Below are 22,272 nucleotides of genomic sequence, written 5' to 3'. Positions count from 1 at the left end.
GAAGCTCGTTACACGCCAGTAGCCTGCTGGATCATTAGTATCGACAATGTAGAATGTTTGCTGTGATCACAAAGAGTTTCCCTATCTACATTCCAGTGTTAAAGATCCCATACAGTTAATTGGAGTCTTGTGTTTGTAGGTTGCATCATGGCTTCCCATCTTGCCGGGTACAGGTTCTTCAGTATTCTCAGTGGCAAAATATTTGCACTTTCCCCTGTGCCGACCTTGTGTCTCAGTTTGTGCTGTTCAGCCTTCTCTGGGCATATGATATCAATGGTGGTGAATGCTTCTTGCTGAGAAACCGCATCCATCCAATGGGCAATTGTTGCTGTGTGAAAAACTTGCTCACCGTCAATACTCTCTTTGTTACTCACGTCTGTGTCTATCTTGTGGACATGTCTGTGTTTCGATTGGCCTCTTCTGAATGCATCCCTGTTTCTCTCACAAGGTGGTGTTTGTTTCTTGTCAGGTCATGATCTGCTGTGACCTCTGGCCAATTTTCCATTACCAGATCTCTTGCACATCCTTGCCCAGTGCTCTTTCTTGCCACACACCTGGAAGTTGTCCATGTAAGTGGGACAATTCCTTGATTGGTGCAACAGCCCGCACTTGCCACATATCTTGCCTTGCTGAGGTGGCCTGGTTACCTCGCCAAAGGTCATTGTTCCAATTGCTTGCCATGCACTGCCTGCTCGCAGCTATAGCCTCAAACTTCCCGCCTTCTCTCAGGAGACTTTCAATGTCATACCCTTTTCCTTTATCTAATAGCTCTTTCTGAAAAATGTCTATCAGGGTAGACGCAATGGCCAGTTCCATGATCCTTTCGGATAGCTCCAACTCTGAGAAATCACAGGCTTTTCCTTTCTTGCAGCATCTGTTTACGAATTGATCGATGATCTCATTTTCTGTTGTCTGTATACCATCAGTTCCAAATGATGGATTCTAAAATTAATCTTTACTTTTGGCTGATCCTCCAATATAGTCCAAAGTCTTGCTGGGTCCTTTGCTCCATTTCAGATAGTCTCGATGTGTTAATACAGTGCAGCCCCTCGTTGCCAATCACAATTTTTATTTTGATCGCTTGCTTGTCCGGCTCTGAGAGAGCAAGATTCAAAAAAGTACAACTCCATGCGTTGCTCGAAGAGTTGGAATTTGTGGAAGAGATCTTGGGCTTTCAATTCATTGACGGACATTTGGTCGTCATAGTACCACATTTCTTGTCTGCAAGAATCCTTAGCTGAAGCTTTCCCCTGTAAATGATTCATTTTTTTTTACTCAGGCTTTCCCTGAAGGGGGAAAAAAAATTGCAGGTCTGCTGTGTCTACTGGGCCGGACTTCAGCCACGCCCTGTACTCAGTGGCTGCAGCGCGGACTTTCAGCCTGCAATCGGGGAGACTCCATCCACAAAGCGATTGTGGTGGAAAACCCTGCAGCCGTGATGTGAACCGACTCTGCTCGCTTTTCCCGAGCCCAATTCTGTCCAATTCCTGCCTTTTCTTGCCGGTCACCATTGAAGCAACAACCCCCTTTCGCATACTCACACACTCTTGAGCACCAAATTAGCGGATGGCTGTCGAACCTGACAGTGTGGTGCCACCGCCGCTACCTCTGACAATGCGTTGCGTAGTCCTATCTTCGATGGACTCCAACGGGAGACATCGCTGTTCCCCACGTCTCGCTCAAGGTCACTGTCTCCATTGAACTCCATTGCTGAGCCTCTCTGTGGTGCTGCTACTTCAACGCATTCTGCTGCCTCCACACTATGGTCTTCAAATATATCTCAACTCCACCAGGTTCTGGATGGTGTGGCCAGAACTTGAAAAGCTTCAGAAACCACAAGCTGCCACCATATTGTGTTATTGCTTTCATCAGCAATAGGGAACCAGCCTTATTGTTAAGTAACAGGCTTACAAGAGAACTCTATAATACACATGTGACTAGATGACTAGCATAACTCTAACTCAACTGTCATCTGTTGGTTGCCATCACTCCTTGTGAGGATGTGTGAAATATTCAAACTGTTAAAGTAATATCACAACACACTGTGATATGGTCACATGGTGTAAAGGCACCATGATATAGGTCACATGATGAAACAGCACTGTGATATAGATCACATGGATGCAATAGCAATATTTATCACTCGACCAACAGCACCAAAAACAGATTATCTGGTCATTATCACATTGCTGCTTATGGGATCCTGCTGTGTGCAAATTGACTGCTTCATTCCCTACTTTGCAACAGTGGCTATACTTCACAAAGTACTTCATTGGTTGTAAAGTGCTTTGGAACATCTGGAGATTGTGAAAGTTGCTGTAAAAAATGCAAGCTCTTCCTGTTCTGTGATTTGAATTCTTAGTGGGAATATTCCTTTCAGAATGCTCAGAACATTTACATTTTAACTGCTGTTAGACATACCACGCACGCACTGACCTCTCTCTTGGGCAGGACAAGTAGAGTTTGTGCCAGGCAGTGTAAACAGGGCATTCTCCAACTAGAACCCAGTATGCAATGACAAGCTGCAAGCACAAATGCAGCCTTGACTACCAATACGCATGCATTGCCTACTCTGTCCTACGTTGTCATGACATCTTCCATCTGTCGTCCCAGTAACTGGATTGTCTCCCATATCATTCCATGTCCTTTGGATCTGGTGCTGCCTGTGTGTTTTGTTTTGTATTGAAAGCTGGTTCACATGGAATTCCAAGGTTTCACTCCAATTCCTTGGCAGCTTGCCTGGGTGTCTACAAGAAAACATTATCAGTCGACTGTTAGATAATGATTTCCTAGACATAATTTGCAAGAGTATCCTGTTTTCACGGCCAGTGCTGGAGGTTGCATATCTGAAAATCTCTCGCTTTTGACAGTTCATGTTGAGGGAGAAAAATCATTGAATGAAATGGGCCCAGAATTAATTGCCATTCATCAATATCGGCAGATTTTACATACGAATATTAAATATTTAAAAAATCTCTGCCTTTTTCCAAAATATTTTAACATTCTTTAGGATCCAAGTCAGGAAATTCTTCACACAAAGGATCTTCATGCCAGAGAGGAAATGAGAATTTTTTTTAACATAGCGAGTTGTTGTGATCTGGAATGTACTGCCTGAAAGGGAGGTGGAAGCAGATTTAATAGTGACTTTCAAAAGGGAAATGGATAAACACTTGAAAAATTTAAAATTTGCAGGGCTATGGGGAAAGAGCAGGAAAGTGGGACTAGATGGATAACTCTTTCAAAGAGCTTGCACGGGCACGATGGGCCCAATGGCTTTCTTCTGCGCTGCATGATTGTACTCTATGATTCTATTATATGGAATGGACCCTGGGTCGGGATAGTGAAATCAAAAGCCCGGGAATTACTTAAGAATCAGTTGGAGGTTGTGATAGAGTGGGGCGCGGGGGCTGTAGAGATTTCCTCCACCCTGTGATTAAAAAGTCTGGCAACACAAATTGTCTTGGTTCACGCAAAAGGGATGGCCAGTCCAGTCTGATGGGATGAACGTTATTTAGTTGAGAGTACTGGACATAGGAACAGGAACAGGCCATCCAACCCCTCAATCCTGTTCCACTATTCAATTACATCATGGCTGATCTGTATCTTAACTCAGTCTATCAAAGAACAAAGAACAGTACAGCACAGGAACAGGCCATTCGACCCTCCAAGCCTGCGCCGATCTTGATGCCTGCCGAAACTAACACCTTCTGCATTTCCGGGGCCCATATCCCTCTATTCCCTTCCTATTCATATATTTGCCAAGATGTCTCTTAAATGTCGCTATCGTATCTGCTTCCACCACCTCCCCTGGCAGCAAGTTCCAGGCACTCACCACCCTCTGTGTAAAAAACTTGCCTCGCACATTCCCTCTAAACTTTGCCTCTCGCACCTTAAACCTATGTCCCCTAGTAACTGACTCTTCCACCCTGGGAAAAAGCTTCTGACTATCCACTCTGTCCATGCCGCTCATAATTTTGTAAACTTCTATCATGTCGCCCCTCCACCTCCGTCGTTCCAGTGAAAACGATCCGAGTTTTTCCAACCTCTCCTCATAGCTAATGCCCTCCAGACCAGGCAGCATCCTGGTAAACCTCCTCTGTACCCTCTCCAAAGCCTCCACGTCCTTCTGGTAGTGTGGCAACCAGAATTGCACGCAATATTCTAAGTGTGGCCTAACTAAGGTTCTGTACAGCTGCAACATGACTTGCCAATTTTTATACTCTATGCCCTGACCGATGAAGGCAAGCATGCCGAATGCCTTCTTGACTACCTTATCCACCTGCGTTGCCACTTTCAGTGACCTGTGGACCTGTACGCCCAGATCTCCCTGCCTGTCAATACTCCTAAGGGTTCTGCCATTTACTGTATACCTCCCACCTGCATTAGACCTTCCAAAATGCATTACCTCACATTTGTCCAGATTAAACTCCATCTGCCATTTCTCCGCCCAAGTCTCCAACTGATCTATATCCTGCTGTGTCCTCTGACAATCCTCATCATTATCCGCAACTCCACCAACCTTTGTGTCATCCGCAAACTGACTAATCAGACCAGCTACATTTTCCTCCAAATCATTTATATATACCACTAACAGTAAAGGTCCCAGCACTGATCCCTGCGGAACACCACTAGTCACATCCCTCCATTCAGAAAAACACCCATCCACTGTTACCCTCTGTCTTCTGTGACCGAGCCAGTTCTGTATCCATCTTGCCAGCTCACCTCTGATCCCGTGTGACTTCACCTTTTGTACCAGTCTGCCATGCGGGACCTTGTCAAAGCCTTTACTAAAGTCCATATAGACAACATCCACTGCCCTTCCCTCATCAATCATCTTCATCACTTCCTCAAAAAACTCAATCAAATTAGTAAGACACGATTCCCCTTCACAAAACCATGCTGTCTCTCACTAATAAGTTTGTTTGTTTCCAAATGGGAGTAAATCCTGTCCCGAATAATCCTCTCTAATAGTTTCCCTACCACTGACGTAAGGCTCACCGGCCTATAATTTCCTGGATTATCCTTGCCACCCTTCTTAAACAAAGGAACAACATTGGCTATTCTCCAGTCCTCTGGGACCTCACCTGTAGCCAATGAGGATGCAAAGATTTCTGTCAAGGCCCCAGCAATTTCTTCCCTTGCCTCCCTCAGTATTCTAGGGTAGATCCCATCAGGCCCTGGGGACTTATCTACCTTAATACTTTGTAAGACACCCAACACCTCCTCCTTTTTGATAATGAGATGACTGAGACTATCTGCACTCCCTTCCCCGGCTCATCATCCACCAAGTCCTTCTCCTTGCTGAATACTGATGCCCATTTCCTCTGGCTCCACGCATAGATTCCCATCTCTGTCCTTGAGTGGGCCAACCCTTTCCCTGGTTACCCTCTTGCTCTTTATATATGTATAAAAAGCCTTGGGATTTTCCTTAATCCTGTTTGCCAATGACTTTTCATGACCCCTTTTAGCCCTCCTAACTCCTTGCTTAAGTTCCTTCCTACTGTCTTTATATTCCTCAAGTGCTTCATCTGTTCCTAGCCTTCCAGCCCTTACAAATGCTTCCTTTTTCTTTTTGACGAGGCTCACAATATCCCGTGTTATCCAAGCTTCCCGAAACTTGCCAAACTTGTCTTTCTTCCTCACAGGAATATGCTGGTCCTGGATTCTAATCAGCTGACGTTTGAAAGACTCCCACATGTCAGATGTTGATTTACCCTCATACAGCCGCCCCCAGTCTAAATTCTTCAGTTCCTGCCAAATATTGTTATAATTAGCCTTCCCCCAATTTAGCACCTTCACCTGAGGTCTTCTCTTATCCTTATCCACAAGTACCTTAAAACTTATGGAATTATGGTCACTGCTCCCGAAATGCTCCCCCACTGAAACTTCGACCACCTGGCCGGGCTCATTCCCCAATACCAGGTCCAGAATGGCCCCATCCCTAGTTGGACTATCTACATACTGTTTCAAGAAGCCCTCCTGGATGCTCCTCACAAATTCTGCCCCATCCAAGCCTCTAGCACTAAGTGAGTCCCAGTCAATTTTGGGGAAGTTAAAATCACCCACCCCTACAACCCTGTTACCTTTACATCTTTCCAAAATCTGTCTACATATCTGCTCCTCTACCTCCCGCTGGCTGTTGGGAGGCCTGTAGAAAACCCCCAACATCGTGACTGCACCCTTCCTATTCCTGAGCTCCACCCAAATTGCCTCGCTGCATGACCCCTCCGAGGTGTCCTCCCGCAGTACAGCTGTGATATTCTCCTTAACCAGTAATGCAACTCCCCCACCCCTTTTACATCCCCCTCTATCCCGCCTGAAGCTTCTAAATCCTGGAACATTTAGCTGCCAATCCTGTCCTTCCCTCAACCAAGTCTCTGTAAGTCTCCTGGTTCCGTAATTCTCAATAATCTTGCCTAACAAAAATCAATCAATCTCAGTTTTAAAATTTTCAATTCAACCACCACCGCCCCCCCCATCCACCACCCACCCCCCCCCCCGCTCACTCCACCGCCCTCCCAACGCCCCCCCCCCCCCCCACCAGCCTCATCAGCTTTTTGGGGGAGAGAGATTTCCAGATTTCCATTACCCTTTGTGTGAAGAAGTGCTTCCAGATGTCACCCATGAACGCCCTAACTCTAAGTTTAAGATTATGCCCTCCCCCCTCTTCTTGCTCTGGAATCAACTCACCAGAGGAAATAATTTCATTCTATCAACCTATCGACTGCTTTAATCATCTTGAACATTTTTTGACACCAAAGAGCCTGAAGTCGAACATGCCGTGATTCCCATATTTGGGGGAAAAGTATATAGATTTTTTTAAATGGGGAGAAGAGAAAGCTACATTTTCTTGCTGTAGCAGGTACAATAATAAACCAAAGCACCCCCTCCACACCCCTAAGCACACACACGAAAGGCAGCAGAGCCCGTAGCTTTCTGTAAGCTGTCTGTTGGCTCTCCATCACAGTGATGTCACTCTTTCCATGAGGTGTATGAAGTACATTTGGATGCTGTGTTGCCATGTGTGAGGTGACTACTTGGCAGTTTTCAACTTACAAAAGCTCGGGTTTTGCAGCTGTTTACCATAGTTTGTTCACCAGTCTCCTGGCATCTTGCCTGGTCGTCTGTAGGAAATTCTTATCCAGCAGAACATTAGATAATGATTTCCTGAAAATATTTTAAAAAAACACAGGATCCTGTTTTCATAGACCTTAGAGGCTAAAGATTATATCTGTCAGCAATCCAATTTTCTCAACTTCTAGCTTATTAGAATACAGCCGTTCTGTTTCACAAGACAGTTCATGGAGTCATGACCTGATGTATGTTGTGGATGGAAGTTGGATGATCACACAGATGATTGAAGTGTGTATTTTCAGCATGTTTTTCTTCTCATTGGCTGGTAAATAATTTCTTCCCTGGCAACACGGACTCTGTTGGTGTCACTTTTATTTCCCCCATTGCAATAACTAATGAGAAAATAGTCCGTGACAGGGCTCCCCCAGTGGCACAATTGCTAAGTGCCGCGTAACTGAGCAATCAGAAAGGTTCACCAGTTCAATGTCCTCATCTGAGCTGGGTTAGCTAATCTCTGTCTCAGCTGTTAGGGGTTAGGGATTAAGTGCCCTTTGCATCTGCGACCTTGTGAGGAGAAAGAAACAGCCAGTGTTCCCCATTCTTGAACCCTATCCAGTCACTCCCCCATCCCCCAGCTGGAAATGGCACAGATGTTAGTCGGGGACTGGATTAGGTTCAATTGTGATGTGCCCACTGTCGAATAGCCTAGCAACAATATGGCTTGGGCACAGACACACGTATGAAGAATGGGAATGGTGCCATTGAACTCCCTCTCAGCAGCAGTTCAGGTGAGGAGAAAATTTTTAAAACTATTTTTTAAAGTTGTTTTCCAACTCCTCCAGATGCACAAATGTAAACATAATAAGCCAATGAATAAAAAATGTAACCAAAAAATTGGCACATTGTCAGGGTTTGAGAGTTGTACCTGACCCTAATGACACAGACTGGACATCCCTGCTCTGGGCAGGACTTTAATATTGAGAGCACCAAGTCAGTAGATTGTCCTATTCTGATCAAAGCCCTGCCCATCATCCCTGTCCTTTTATACCAGTACACTTACTAGAAAATCTTTTTCTTTCTTGTCAAGTCTCCACAAGGTCTTCCTTTATCTGACCTGTACGATCTATTTCAGCCCTAGATCCCACCATCTTGCTCTGCTCTTCCATCTCGGTGAGTCCCCCGCTCCCTCACTCTACCAAAGCGCATCATAGAGGTGTAATCAGAAAAAGATGGGTGTCGAGCTAAAGAAGGAAATATCAGGAGAGAAGGTCAAAGAGGTTGGTTTGAAGGAGAGTCTTAATGGAGGAGAGGAAGATGCCGGGGTTTAGGCAGATGATTGCTTTTGGAGCTCCTGTTGGCACCTGGCAGATGTTGGCAGTGAAACACTTATGCCCACAAAATTGTCTCTGATTTGTATGGGTATCCTTTCTTTACTCTCAAAGCAGACTCTTTGAAGATTCCACTTTAACACATGTGTACATTGCAGCAAACTATACATTCCTGGTCCAGGAAATAAATCTCAGTGATATTCGCACCTCTGCAGTTGGAATAATTCTTGATACCTGACAGGATTTAGAAAACACAATCCCATCTGTGCAGCTGAAATGAAACCACCATATGACCATCAAAGACTCTATAACTTGATTAACTTGGGATCAAAAGCTACCAGGGCTTCATTCCAGACACATTGGAATGGCAATGTTGAAAAGAAAGAAGAAAGGCTCGGACTTATATGGCGCCTTTCACGACCTCAGGGCATCCCAAAGCACTTTAACAGTTGAAGTGCTTTTGAAGAGTATTCACTGTTGTAATGTAGGAAATGCGGCAGCCAAGTTGCGCACAGCAAGCTCCCACAAACAGCAATGTGATAATGACCAGATAATCTGCTTTTTTAGGGTTTGGTTGAGGGGTAAATATTATACTGCCCTGCTCGTCTTTGAAATAGTGCCATGGGATCTTTTACTTTCACCTGAGTGGGGAGACAAGGCCTTGCTTTTTTAACATCTAATCTAAAAGACAGCTTCCAACAGTGCAACAGTCTCTCAGTACTGCACTGAAGTGTTCTCCAAGATTTTAACCATTTGAACTTCATTTTGAGGATACCATCAATTTTGAAGTGATATGTCTGTATATATTGTATATGTCTCATGGAAGAAACCTTTATTTTCATCAAAAGTAATTCTGAGGCTAATTCTTCAGAGATGTCTACAGGGTAGGTATCTGAAAATTTCCTTGCCTTCACAGAATAGACCTTTGAGACATTTATGAGGAAGGGCTGAAAATGCATTACGAGGCCCTACATTGTTTCTCCCCCAGTCAATCAGCACAGACCATGGGGAGACAGTGTCTTAATGGTAAGTTCACTGAACTAGTAATTCAGAGGCCCAGTCCATTCAAGTACTTTTTAAGTGCAGTCACTGTTGTAATGTAGGAAAGATGACAGCCAATTTGTGCAGAGCAAGCTCCCACAAACAGCAATGTGATAATGACCAGATAACCTGTTTTTGTGATGTTGGTTGCAGGGCAAATATAAGTCCCAGGGCACAGAGACAACTGGCCTCATGGCCCTTGGCTAGCATGGGGAACAATTAGACATGCTTCCAGTTTCTGATCACTGTTCAGTATTCTCTGCTGGAAAGAATATGACTGAAGCAGTCCGTGCTCATATCCAGCAAGGCCAGGACAACATTCAGGCTTGGGCTGATAAAAAAAGGAAGAGATTCGAATGCAAGAATGAGAATTTTAAATTTGAGATACTTTTCTAGACTTGCCTATAAAGCCAGTTCTATGTCCCTGCTGAAGTTGAAGATACCACCCCCCCCCCCCCCACCCCCCACAATAAGTTGTCTTTCTCCCAACATCCTGCAATCCTCTGGGTTGAATACTGACTTCAGTGACTTTAGAATTCTGCTATATCCTCATCTTCAAACCTACTTTAAATTCATACCCGAACTCTAGTTCCTTCATACTTTCCATCGCTCACATCTTTTTGCTTTCCCCAGGCCTCTGAATTCCTTGACAATTTTCACCTCCTTTATTTCTTTAATGTCTTAATGTTTCTGTACACCTCTTGACTGAGATGATCCATTCCATCATTCTACTCATGGTTCCTCTCTGGATTAGTCTGTGTTTCATACATCTTCAATCATCTTTAACCATTTTCAGCCAGAGGTGCGGAGTGGATGATCCATCTTGACCTCCTCCTGAGGTCCCCACCATCATAGATGCCAGTCTTCAGGCAATTTGATTCACTCCACATGAGCTCAATAAATGGCTGAAGTCACTGGATACAGCAAAGGCCTGACAAGATGGACAAAAGAGCTGGATTCCAGAGGTGACATCAAGACAGTGAGTGTGGCACCAAGGAGCCCTAGAAAAATTGCAGTCAATGGGAATCAGGGGAAATGCTTCACTGGTTGGAGTCATACCTAGCACAAAGGAAGATGGTTGTCATTGTTGAAGGCCAATCATCTCAGCCCAGGTGTGACAGCCAGGTGAGGAGGGGGGGGTCTCAGGCTCCCCTTTCACCCTTCCTATCGTTTGACCACAACAGGGTTTATTCCTTTTTTTAAAATAGTGGTTATGCTTACCACCTCAGTGAGTGTTGTACTTTTCCTCTAATCTGATTGTAAAGAACCAATAGGACAGGTTTTCTTGAGTTTAAACAAGAAAGAGGTAAGGTGCTACATGCCCCTGGGCATCCCATCCACACTCGGAGGGGGTTGGCTCTTTCAAAGTCAATGGGTGGGAATGGCCTTGACGGCCATGCTGATAAAGCCATTCTAGGTAATTCAATCACTTAGGGCAAGCCATTGTCCTGGTTGAGCTTCTGTTAGACTCTTATCTCCAGTCCAATCTCCTGGTGTTTCAAATGTAAATTGCAGTGGCCATCTTGGCTGCTAGTTTTTAAAAAAATTAACTTGTAGGATTTTTTCCATTAAAAATCGAAGGTAGGTTTCCAACCAATGAAATGAGTATGTCCCATTTGGCATTTAGGGTTTTCCTGACACCAGGACATTGCTGCAGGAATTCCTCAGGGTAATATCCCAAGCCCAACAATTTTCAGCTGCTTTATCAATGATCTCTCCTCAAACATAAGGTCAGAAGTGGAGATGTTTGCTGATGTTCATTTGTGCTGATAAGTGGCAAGTAACATTCATGCCACAAAAGTGCCAGGCAATGAGCATCTTCAACAAGAGAGAATCTAACCATCTCTCTTTGACATTCAGCAGCATTACCATCCCTGAATCCCCTGCCATCCACATCCTAGGGGTCACCATTGACCAGAAACTGGAGTAGCCACATAAATACTGTGGTTACAAATGGTCAGAGGCTGGGAATTCTGCAGTGAGTAACCCACCTCCTGACTCCCTAAAGCCTGTCCACCATCCACAAGGCACAGGTCTGCAGTGTGATGGAATACTCTCCACTTGCCTGGATGAGTGCAGCTCAAACAACACTCAAGAAGCGCAACACCATTCAGGACAAAGCACCCCACTCGACTGTCACCCCATTTACCACCTTAAACATTCACTTCCTCCACCACCGACACACAGTGGCAGCAGTTGTATACCATCTACAAGACGCACTGCAGCAACCCATCAAGGCTCCTTTGCCAACCCACTCCAAACCCATGACCCCTACCATCTAGAAGAACAAGGGCAACAGACGCAAGGGAACACTACACCTCCAAGTTCCCCTCCAAGTCACTTAGAACTATATCGTCGTTCCTTCACTGTCACTGGGTCAGAATCCTAGAACTCCCTCCCTAACAGCACTGTGGTGTATCTACACTACGTGGATTGCAGCAGTTCAAGACAACGGCTCACCACCACCTTCTCAAGCGCAATTCAGGATGAGCAGTAAATGCCAGCTACACTCACATCCCATTAGTGAATAAAAAATGAAAGTGGATCTCCTGGGAGAACAGGATAGCAGGAATAACTTCCTGTCCTCACCAACCCATGACCAATTAATCTCACTACTGAGGCTCACACATAAACTCAAAGCACTAGATGGTAATCAGCTCCCATTGAACAGTGCCCCAGCGAGGACTAAATCGCTTCAGGGAAGAATTCGCTGCACGTTTTGTCTGACACGTAATCTCCGTTTTGTATGAAAATAGAAAATTTTCGAGGAATTGGTCTTCCTTTGTGAATAGGGCATAATTAGTGATTATTGGACACTTTCTCAGGAATCTCCTGATCTTATCTATGATGAGTGCTTGGTGTAAAAGTATTATAATAGGGTAACAAAAGCCAAGAATTTGTTAATGCATGAAATAATTTCCATACACTCCAGAACGCTCTAAGCTGACTGCCCGTCTGAAATGTTTCTGTCAAAGCCATCTCCTCCTCCAGGAACATTCAAACATCACAAACAGTCAGCAATCCTGTGCAGACTAATTTACCAGTTTTATTTCTAATCACGGACATCATTGAATCAGCATGGATCACATGCAAAGTTCTCTTGTGGTACATGTACGCCTTTTAATCAACTATTACGGACAGATTTATCTTACCTAATAAATCATCACACAGTCAGTGGCAAGACTACACAGTGATTTATCATATACACGTTAAAAAGCACATCAAACTCTCTCCACAGTATGGACTTTGGGTGGATTGCTGGATACATGTGATTGATGTAGTGTGAGCTGTGATCATAAGGAGCATATTTTCCTGAGGGGTCTTTTATAATATAGAGTGTGTTATAGAGTGAGATGAAGTGTAGTGAAGATTGGTGTACTGAAGGACCTGTTACAGTGAGGGGCTTGTATATCGTTAATGAAGATTCTGGAAGTGAGAGGTTTTTACATCGAGGAGTGTGTGATATTGCGGAACATGTTATCATAAGAGATGTGTTAAGGTGAGCAACGTGTTATAGCGAAGAACATGTTAAAGTGATGCGCGTGTTATAATGAGCAGTGTGTTATAGTGAAGGGCGTGTTATAGTGAGGGGTGTGTCATAGCGAGGGGTGTGTTATAGTGAGGAACGTGTTATTGTTGTTGTGTGACGGCCTTAAGAGCAGACCACCTTAAGGACTGCAAGGGAAGGTCACTGGAGGAAGTGATGTCATGTCACATGACCAGTCAGTTGTGGGTGGAGCCTGACAGAGCAAGACATGTTTAGATGTAGCTGGTGCAGTAACTGTATAAATATGTTCCAGTTTATGTATAATAAAACCTAATGTTTACTTTGGATATTACCTGTAGTCTGGTGAGTCTTACAATAGATCACACACACCAAAGGAACAAGTAATATTACAATAGTGAGCAGCATGTTATAGTGAGAAGCGTGTTATTGCAATGAGTGTGTTATAGTGAGGAATGTGTTATCATGATGGCTGTGCATTTGTGAGAAGTGTGTCATAGTGAGGGATGTATTTTGGTGAGGTTAATGTTTTACTGATTGATGTGTTATAGTGAGAGGTGCGTTTTCGTGAAATTTTCATATCATGAGGATGAAGGATGTCCATGCTGGGGAATGGAAATCTTCCCATTTCAGACATCTGGGGGTGAAATTGGTCTTCAGCATTAGCTGAAAGTGAGCGATGTTGAATCACCGTCCTGTTTCACACCCACTCACTTTGATGGGAAAGAAAATCGGGCAGGGTGGAAAACAGGTTGCCACTTTGCACTCCTGCTGAAGCCCAATTTTGCCTCTTCCTTCAGGCCCACTGTTGGCATCAAACATTTCCCAGTCAGCTACAGGACAAAGCTCTCTCTACACTGCCCCACCAACATGCCTCAACCCCAACTTCAGGAGAGCAGCCCCTACTTACACACTTGCTACTCCTGTCAGCCTGTGGCCTGACTGAGTGGCACAGCCTTTGATTACCACATTTGGTGCTGTCAGCCCGGGCCCATTTGGAATTGGAATGAAACTACCTGATCTCATTTCACATTGGAACTTTAAAGCCAATGGGGAGAGAAGGGGAGGGGAGAAAGAGACTTCACTGCACCAGTTTGGTCTGGATTTGAATCCAGTTGGCGCAGTGGTTAGCACCGCAGCCTCACAGCTCCAGCGACCCGGGTTCAATTCTGGGTACTGCCTGTGTGGAGTTTGTAAGTTCTCCCTGTGTCTGCGTGGGTTTTCTCCGGGTGCTCCGGTTTCCTCCCACAGGCAAAAGACTTGCAGGTTGGTAGGTAAATTGGCCATTATAAATTGCCCCTAGTATAGGTAGGTGGTAGGGAAATATAGGGACAGGTGGGGTTGTGGTAGGAATATGGGATTAGTGTAGGATTAGTATAAATGGGTGGTTGATGGTCGGCACAGACTCGGTGGGCCGAAGGGCCTGTTTCAGTGCTGTATCACTAAACTAAATGGTTGGTATTTTATTTCTTGTGCCACTGATTCTAAGGGGCTCTAATTCTATCAGAAGCTGTCAGTTTTAGAGGAATGATAGTTTAGTGATTATGGTACTGTCCCATTAACCCTGAGATTATGAGTTCAATTCCTACTGTAACAAGTTTTAAAATAAAATTTAATAAATCTGGTAATGTGTTGACCAAGACCAGTGTGAAAACTAGGATTGTTATGAAGGCCTAACAGGTTTAAGGTAACTAAGGAAACCTTAGGCCCCCTCCCCAGTCTGCCCTGTGTGGTTGCCTCATAATTAGAGATGGACAATGTTGCCTCAGTGTGTATTCTTCAGCAAAGGCAAATACTGTAGATGTAGAAATCTGGTGAAACCAACCTGAACAGCTGGAATTTTACACCCCCAGGAGAAGCGGGCTGAAGGCAGGGAAGGGGCGTAAAATTGAGTGGGAGGCGGAGGGGTGCCATTCCCGTCACCTTCCCCCCCCACAGCTGCAATTTTACAAGTGATAGGGGAGGTGACAAGCAGCCCGCCCGCCCCAGGCCAATGAAGGCCCTTAGGTGGCCAATATTCTCGCTGCCACTGGCTTTTTACCAGAAGCGGGTGGGCCCTCCGCCACGTGGGGGACCACCAGGTAAACCCTGGCAGCCATCTTGCGGGCCTGAGGGTCGGGGGGGGGGTAGCCGGTAGCTGTTGGAGGAGGGACTTCTTGCCTCCAAGGAGTGGAAGTCCCGCCTGAGGCCAATTAAGGGCCTGGACCACATAAAATCGATGCGAGGCTTCCAGGCCCGGTGGAAGTGGGCTCTTTTTAAAATTCTTTCATGGGATGTGGGTGTCGCTGGCATAGCCAGCATTTGTTGCCCATCCCTAATTGCCCTTGACAACCGAGTAGCTTGCTAGGCCATTACAGAGGGCAGTTAAGAGTCAACCACATTGCTGTGGAGTAACATGTAGGCCAGACCAGGTAAGGGCAGCAGATTTCCTTCCTTAAAGGGCATTAGTGAATCAGCTGGGTTTTTACAACAATTGACGATAGTTTCATGGCACCAGTACTGAGACTAGCTTTCAATTCCAGATTTTTTTTTTGTAATTAATTCAACTTATTAATTAATTGAATTTAAATTCCACCAGCTGCCATGGTGGGATTTGAACTCCTGGTCCCCACAGCAATGTCCTGAGCCTCTGGATTATAGTTCAGTGATATTACCACCACAGCACTATCTCCCCGACCTTCAGGCTGGTGGGCAGGGCCTCCACCCCGACGTAAAATTCCGGCTGTTAACTCTGTTTCTTTCTCCACAGATGCTGCCAGACAGATCTGCTGATTATTTCCAGTATTTTCTGTTTATATTGAGCATTCCTCATGTCTAAGCATGGACAGTTAGTGTTGGTTGGCTTTTTGACCATGAAGTTCCTCACCCGACTTTTGTTCAAAACCTACGTTTTAGCAATGATTGCTGGATATGGATCAGGAGCAAGAATTCAGCTCATTCAACAGTCCCTCGTTAGCTGTTAGAATTGCCAAGCTTGGATTGCCACCTACTGGTCTTGTAAAGCTTTACAGTTCATTATTCCTCTAAGGTTTGATTTATGTTTTGTGCAGCATTTGATATACTTTCACTATTAAGTGTATTGCTTCCTCATTACATTACTTCACACTATCACTATACGCTCAACAATTTCCCTCCCTGTGGTTACACAATCATTATTACAATTCTCGGTGAATTCCATATTTAAAGGTATACATCTATACAGTAATGTAATTAATATAATGTTACTGCAATGACTGTCAAGCCCTCGTCCCATGTATATCATTTTCTCTCTTATGTTAAACAGTGCTGTTAATGGTGCCATGTATAAGCTATGCCTATTACTGCCTCGCTGTAACTGGCCTCTCTAAATGTACATTGGATGACACTTGCAGTAGTTTCCTCAGCCATTGGAAGTCAGCCAATCATACCATACGATGCAGGCAAGTCATTTAAAGGCTAGTTCGGGTCCAATATTTTGGGCAAGCTACTTTATTTTAAATGGAAGATGGAAGACTTTTCTTTCCCCTTGCCAGTTCTGTCTCCCTCTTTCTCCGCTTGGTATTTAACATGATAAAGAATTCAATAGAGCAGACAAAGAGAATCTATTTCTTCTGTTGACTGGTCTTGGGGGTGACATTTGGTTATAAGTCTGTCGACTGGACAACCCAGCTAGGACAACAGCAATGTTTGAAAAAGTAGGAGAGAGAACAAAGTAGATCAAGAAATATTGCTGAGAAACAAATTCTGGAACAAGGGGCACAATGTTCAAATTAGAACCAAACTATTCAGGAGCAAAATTGGGAAGTATTTTTTCTGCCAAAGGGTAGTAGAAATCTGGAACACACACCCCAAAAGGCTGTGGATGCTCGTGGTCAATAGGAGCTTTCAAGACCGAGACTGATCAATTTTATTCAGTAGGGATATCAAGGGATATGGATCAAAGGTGGGCAAATTGGGTTGAAGTATAGATCAGCTTTGATTTAAATGAATGACAGAACAGGCTTTATTTAATTCTTTCAAGGGATGTGGGTGTTGCTGGCAGGCCAGTATTTGTTGCCCATCCTTAACTGTCCCTTGAACTGAGTGGCCATTTCAGAGAGCAGTTAGGAGTCAACCACATTGCTGTGGGTCTGGAGTCACATATAGGCCAGACCAGGTAAGGATGGCAGATTTCCTTCCCTAAAGGGCATCAGTGAACCAGAATGTCTTTTTCTGACAATGAATGATAGTTTCATGACACCATTGCTGAGACTCACTTTCAATTCCATATTTTTATTAATTAATTGAATTTAAATTCCACCAGCTGCCAGGGTGAGATTTGAACCCATGTCTCCAGACCCCCAGCCTGGGCCTCTAGAATACTAGTCCAGTGACATTACCACTATGCCGCCGTCTTCCCCCATGAGGAGATGAATGGCCTACTCCCGTATCAAATTAAACCCGAATCTGTTCTCATCCAGCATTCACACAGTTTTTCCATCAGAGGTCACTGGTTAATGATCAGGCGTAGGAATCCTGCCTGATTTCCTGATTTTCCACTTCCGAATTACAAGGGATAATGACACCAATTGTCAGGGGCCTGCTGCTAACTGCAGCTGATGTCAACCAACTCGACACAGGCTGGCAATCAAAACCTGGGACCTTCCTGGTCTGAATAGCTTAACCGCTCACTGAATAACATGTTGAGCCATTAAGATGGTAAGACTCCTTTTTAAGGTATTTTCTGCAGTGATCTTTACTTGGTCGTTCCCAAACCATATTCCAATCCTGACCAGTGATCTACTCTCGGGTGGGCAGTAGTTCAGTCTTATTAAGCTGCTGTGTAGCACCTTGGGATATTTTACTGCATTAAATGTTACATGTAAATGCAAGTTGTTATTAAAGGGCAATCTCAGTAAACTCGGGCTCTCAACTTCATAAGTCCGACGGAAAACTTGCAGAAACGCCTTAGACTTTTTTTTTCTACATTAAAGGCACGATATTGCGTGTTGTTGCTGTTGCTTGTGATCTTTAATAGGAAAGAGAGAATAAAACTGAAACAGTATTTTCAGGTGTACCAGGGCAGCAGGGCAAGAGGGCACAAGTTCAGGGTCACAAAGGACAACTTTAGGACTATTTCCCAGAGGACAATCAACAGCTTCAATAAAATGCAGGGAACGATTGAGGTGAAGAAATGAAAGATGGTATGACTGGCATTCAGGGAAGATGAGATCAAACAGGGCACAGGACTTTTTCAATCTAGTACAAAACTGGCACTAATTGGCACCAAGCTCTCAGGGAAGGTCAGGGCGGCTGGTTTTGGAAATGGAAATCCCACAGTAGTGCAGTATGGGGGTGTTCTTTTGAGCTTTACTCTTCATCTAACCATGCTCCACCTACAATTTTTAAGTTAGATCTCCTCCTGCCTCCAGATGACACACCCAGATACCATTTGCAGTTATGTCAGGGAGTGGTTCCAAAGGGAATGCTGGAGATTGGTATCTAGGATCTTTCTTGTTTTGATTTCACATGGAAATTATTCTTATCGAATATGAGTCAATAGGCAAAAGTATTATGTGCTGTGGTGTTACAATTGGCTTCAGATCCTCGGACAATATTGAATTGTAATCATTACAATTGGCTTCAGATCCCAGGACAATATTGAATTGTAATCATTACAATTGGCTTCAGATCCCAGGACAATGGAGGATAACAATCAGCTAGGGTTCCCAGTTATAATCTCTATGCAGTGAAAATACCCTGCGTGAAAATGCTGGTGCAGGTGACGGGCAATGTCTTCACAATTAACTAGCCTGGTGACATTCACTGTGGGGAAGGACCACTTTACTAAATAGCTAATGACTATTAAATAAAGAATTTGCATTCATGTAGTGCCTTTCACCACCTCAGGACATCCCAAAGCTGTTTACAGCCAAGGAAACAGTTTTGAAGTTCGGCGGAGAGTTTCATCTGTTGACTTTTTTTTGTTAAAATATAATTTTATTTTTGTATATTTGTATATGTGTAATGTAGGAAATGCGGCAGCCAATTTGTGCACAGGAATTGTAGAACTCTTGACTTTCCTCTGCCTCCTTTACTCCTTGCAATCTGCAGACTTGCCTAGAACAAGCTTGGTGTTGCCTAATCATTACTTAACTTATCTCATCTCCACTCCTGCTGCTTTCAGCCTTGGTGCCCTGTGCAGTGAGCCACTGCCCTTTATCTGTGTTTCTCAATAATAAAACAATATTTTACTTACCTGTAAGTTATAAAATTGAAAGATCAAGTTAAGAACAGTTAGTGTGGTGCAATAATGGTCAGGAAAAATGTATATTGGATAAGTCTGACAAATTAGAACTCACGCAGAGTCTCACTCAACAGGAACGTAATTGGATGTGAAGATTATTTTGTGTGTGATTGGACCTCCTGATCTTCCTGTCAGTAAAATTAAAATGAGTAGGACCATGTACGACATGTTGTTCTCTGTTTTCAGTTGTCTGACCTGCCTTCCTGTTGAGCAAAATTCTGTGTGTAACTGTTAACTCGCAAAATTTACCCCACTCGATCCAACTGATTTTAAATAATTAAAATTGCTTTGTATCATGCTAGGCCCCCACCTGCCAAGAATGAGGCACATTAATTTTGCCATGAACATTGATTTTAAACTCTTACTGGGGTGAGGGGAGGGCTTGTTTAACAGATCAGCCGTGGCTGGAAAAGACATTTGGATATTAACAGACAGTGTTTGGAAGGACAACTCTTTGGAAGAACGCTATTAGCTTCAAGATAGTTATGGAAAAGGATAGGACTGATCCTCAGATGGAAGTCCTAAATTGGGGGAAGGCTAATTTCGATGGCATCAGACAGGAACTCTCAAAAGTTGGATGGGAGAGGCTGTTTACAGGTAAAGGGACGTCTGGCAAGTGGGAGGCTTTTAAAAGTGAGATAGGAAGAGTTCAGGGCCGGCATGTTCCTGTTAGATGAAAGGGCAAGGCTGGCAAGTTTAGAGAACCTTGGTTGATGAGGGATATTGAGGGTCTGGTCAGGACAAAGAAGGAGGCATATGTCAGGTATAGGCAGCTGGGATCAAGCGAGTCCCTCGAGGAGTATAGGGGATGTACAAGTACACTTAAGAAAGAAATTAGGAGGGCGAAAAGGAGCCATGAGATTTCCCTGGCAGATAAGATAAAGGAGAATCCTAAAAGATTCTATAAGTATATTAAGAGTAAAAGGGTAGCTGGGGAGACAGTAGGTCCCCTTAAGGATCAGTGTGGCAATCTATGTGTGGAGCCACGGGAAATGGGCGAGGTCTTAAATGAATATTTCTCGTCTGCATTTACCATGGAGAAGGTCATGGAAGCTAGTGAGTTCAAGGGAGGGAACAGCAATATCCTGGAGCATATCAACATTACAAAGGAGGAGGTGTTGGAGGTTTTGAAGCACATTAAGGTGGATAAATCCCCAGGGCCTGACCAGGTGAATCCTCGGATGCTATGGGAAGGAAGGGAAGAGATTTCTGGGGCCCTGGCAGAGGTTTTGTATCATCGTTAGCCACGGGTGAGGTACCGGAAGACTGGAGGATAGCTAATGTTGTGCCTTTATTTAAGAAGGGCAGCAGGGATAAGCCAGGGAACTACAGGCCGGTGAGCCTTACATCAGTGGTGGGAAACCTATTGGAAGGGATTCTGAGAGACAGGATTTATATGCATCTGGAAAGGCATGGTCTGATTAGGGATAGTCAGCATGGCTTTGTGCGTGGGAAATCATGTCTCACGAATTTGATTGAGTTTTTCGAGGAGGTGACCAAGAGGATTGACAAGGGCAGGGCGATGGACGTTGTCTACATGGACTTTAGCAAGGCCTTTGACAAGGTCCTGCATGGTAGGCTGGTCCAGAAGGTTCGAACACATGGGATCCAGGGTGAGCTAGCAAATTGGATACAAAATTGGCTTGGTGATAGGAGGCAGAGGATGGTAGTGGAATGTTGTTTCTCAAATTGGAGGCCGGTGACCAGTGGTGCGCTGCAGGGATCGGCGCTGGGCCCTCTGTTGTTTATCATATATATTAATGACTTGGATGTGAATGTAAGGGGCATGATTAGTAAGTTTGCAGATGACACCAAAATTGGTGGTATAGTGGACAGTGACGAAGGTTGTCTAAGGTTACAACAGGATATAGATCAACTGGGAAAGTGGGCAAGGGAGTGGCAAATGGAATTTAATGCAGACAAGTGTGAATTGATGCATTTTGGGAAGTTAAACCAGGGCAGGACATATACAGTGAATGGCAGGGCACTGGGGAGTGTTGTTGAGCAGAGATACCTTGGGGTGCAGTACATAGTTCCCTGAAAGTGGCAACACAGGTAGACAGGGTGGGGAAGAAGGCATATGGCATGCCTTCATCGGCTGAGGCACTGAGTACAAGAGTTGGGACGTCATGTTACAGTTGTACATAACGTTGGTTAGGCCGCGTTTGGAGTATTGTGTGCAATTCTGGTCGCCGCATTACAGGAAAGATGTGATTAAGCTAGAGAGGGTGCAGAAAAGATTCACAAGGATATTGCCTGGTTTGGAGGGCTTGAGTTATGAAGAGAGATTGGATAGGCTGGGTCTGTTTTCCCTGGAGCGAAGGAGGCTGAGAGGGGACATGATAGAGGTATATAAAATTATGAGAGGCATAGATAGGGTAGATAGCCAGAGTCTGTTTCCCATGGTAGGGGTGACTAAAACTAGAGGGCATAGATTTAAGGTGAGAGGGAGGAGGTTTAAAGGGGATCAAAGGGGTAAATAGTGGGTATCTGGAATGAGCTGCCTGAGGAGGTGATGGAGGCAGGAACAGTAGTGACATTTAAGAGGCATCTGGACAGGTACTTGAATGAGCAAGGCGTAGAGGGATATGGAATTAATGTAGGGATTAGTATAGATAGGCATTATGGTCGGCATGGACGCAGTGGGCCGAAGGGCCTGTTTCTATGCTGTACGACTCTTTGACTCTATGACAAAGCAGCCATTCCCTGACTCATTCAACCCACAATGGACTTTTGATCACCAGACGTTGAAGGTGGGGGAGCTCGCATTCCAGGTTGACTGCTAAGATGTTTAAATAGACAAACGGACATGGTCAAACCAGTTAGTCATGTGACTAACCTGCTGGGCAACCTGAGTTTTTTGAATTTGTACACACAGTTTGGGCAGAGAAAGCTGTTTGCTCCTGGACTGAGAAGATCTCTCTCCTGTCTGCTCCCATCTCTTTCTCACAAGCCTCTGAATCCACTGAAGACACATGAACCCCAAGAGAGAAAAGTCTCCTACAGCGAACAAGGTTTAAGAAGAATTCTGGGCCCCAACAAAAAGCAAGATCTACCTA

This window comes from Heterodontus francisci, chromosome 31, assembly GCF_036365525.1.
Source record: "Heterodontus francisci isolate sHetFra1 chromosome 31, sHetFra1.hap1, whole genome shotgun sequence".
In the NCBI taxonomy this organism is placed as follows: Eukaryota; Metazoa; Chordata; class Chondrichthyes; order Heterodontiformes; family Heterodontidae; genus Heterodontus; species Heterodontus francisci.
This window is presented reverse-complemented; position numbering follows the sequence as displayed.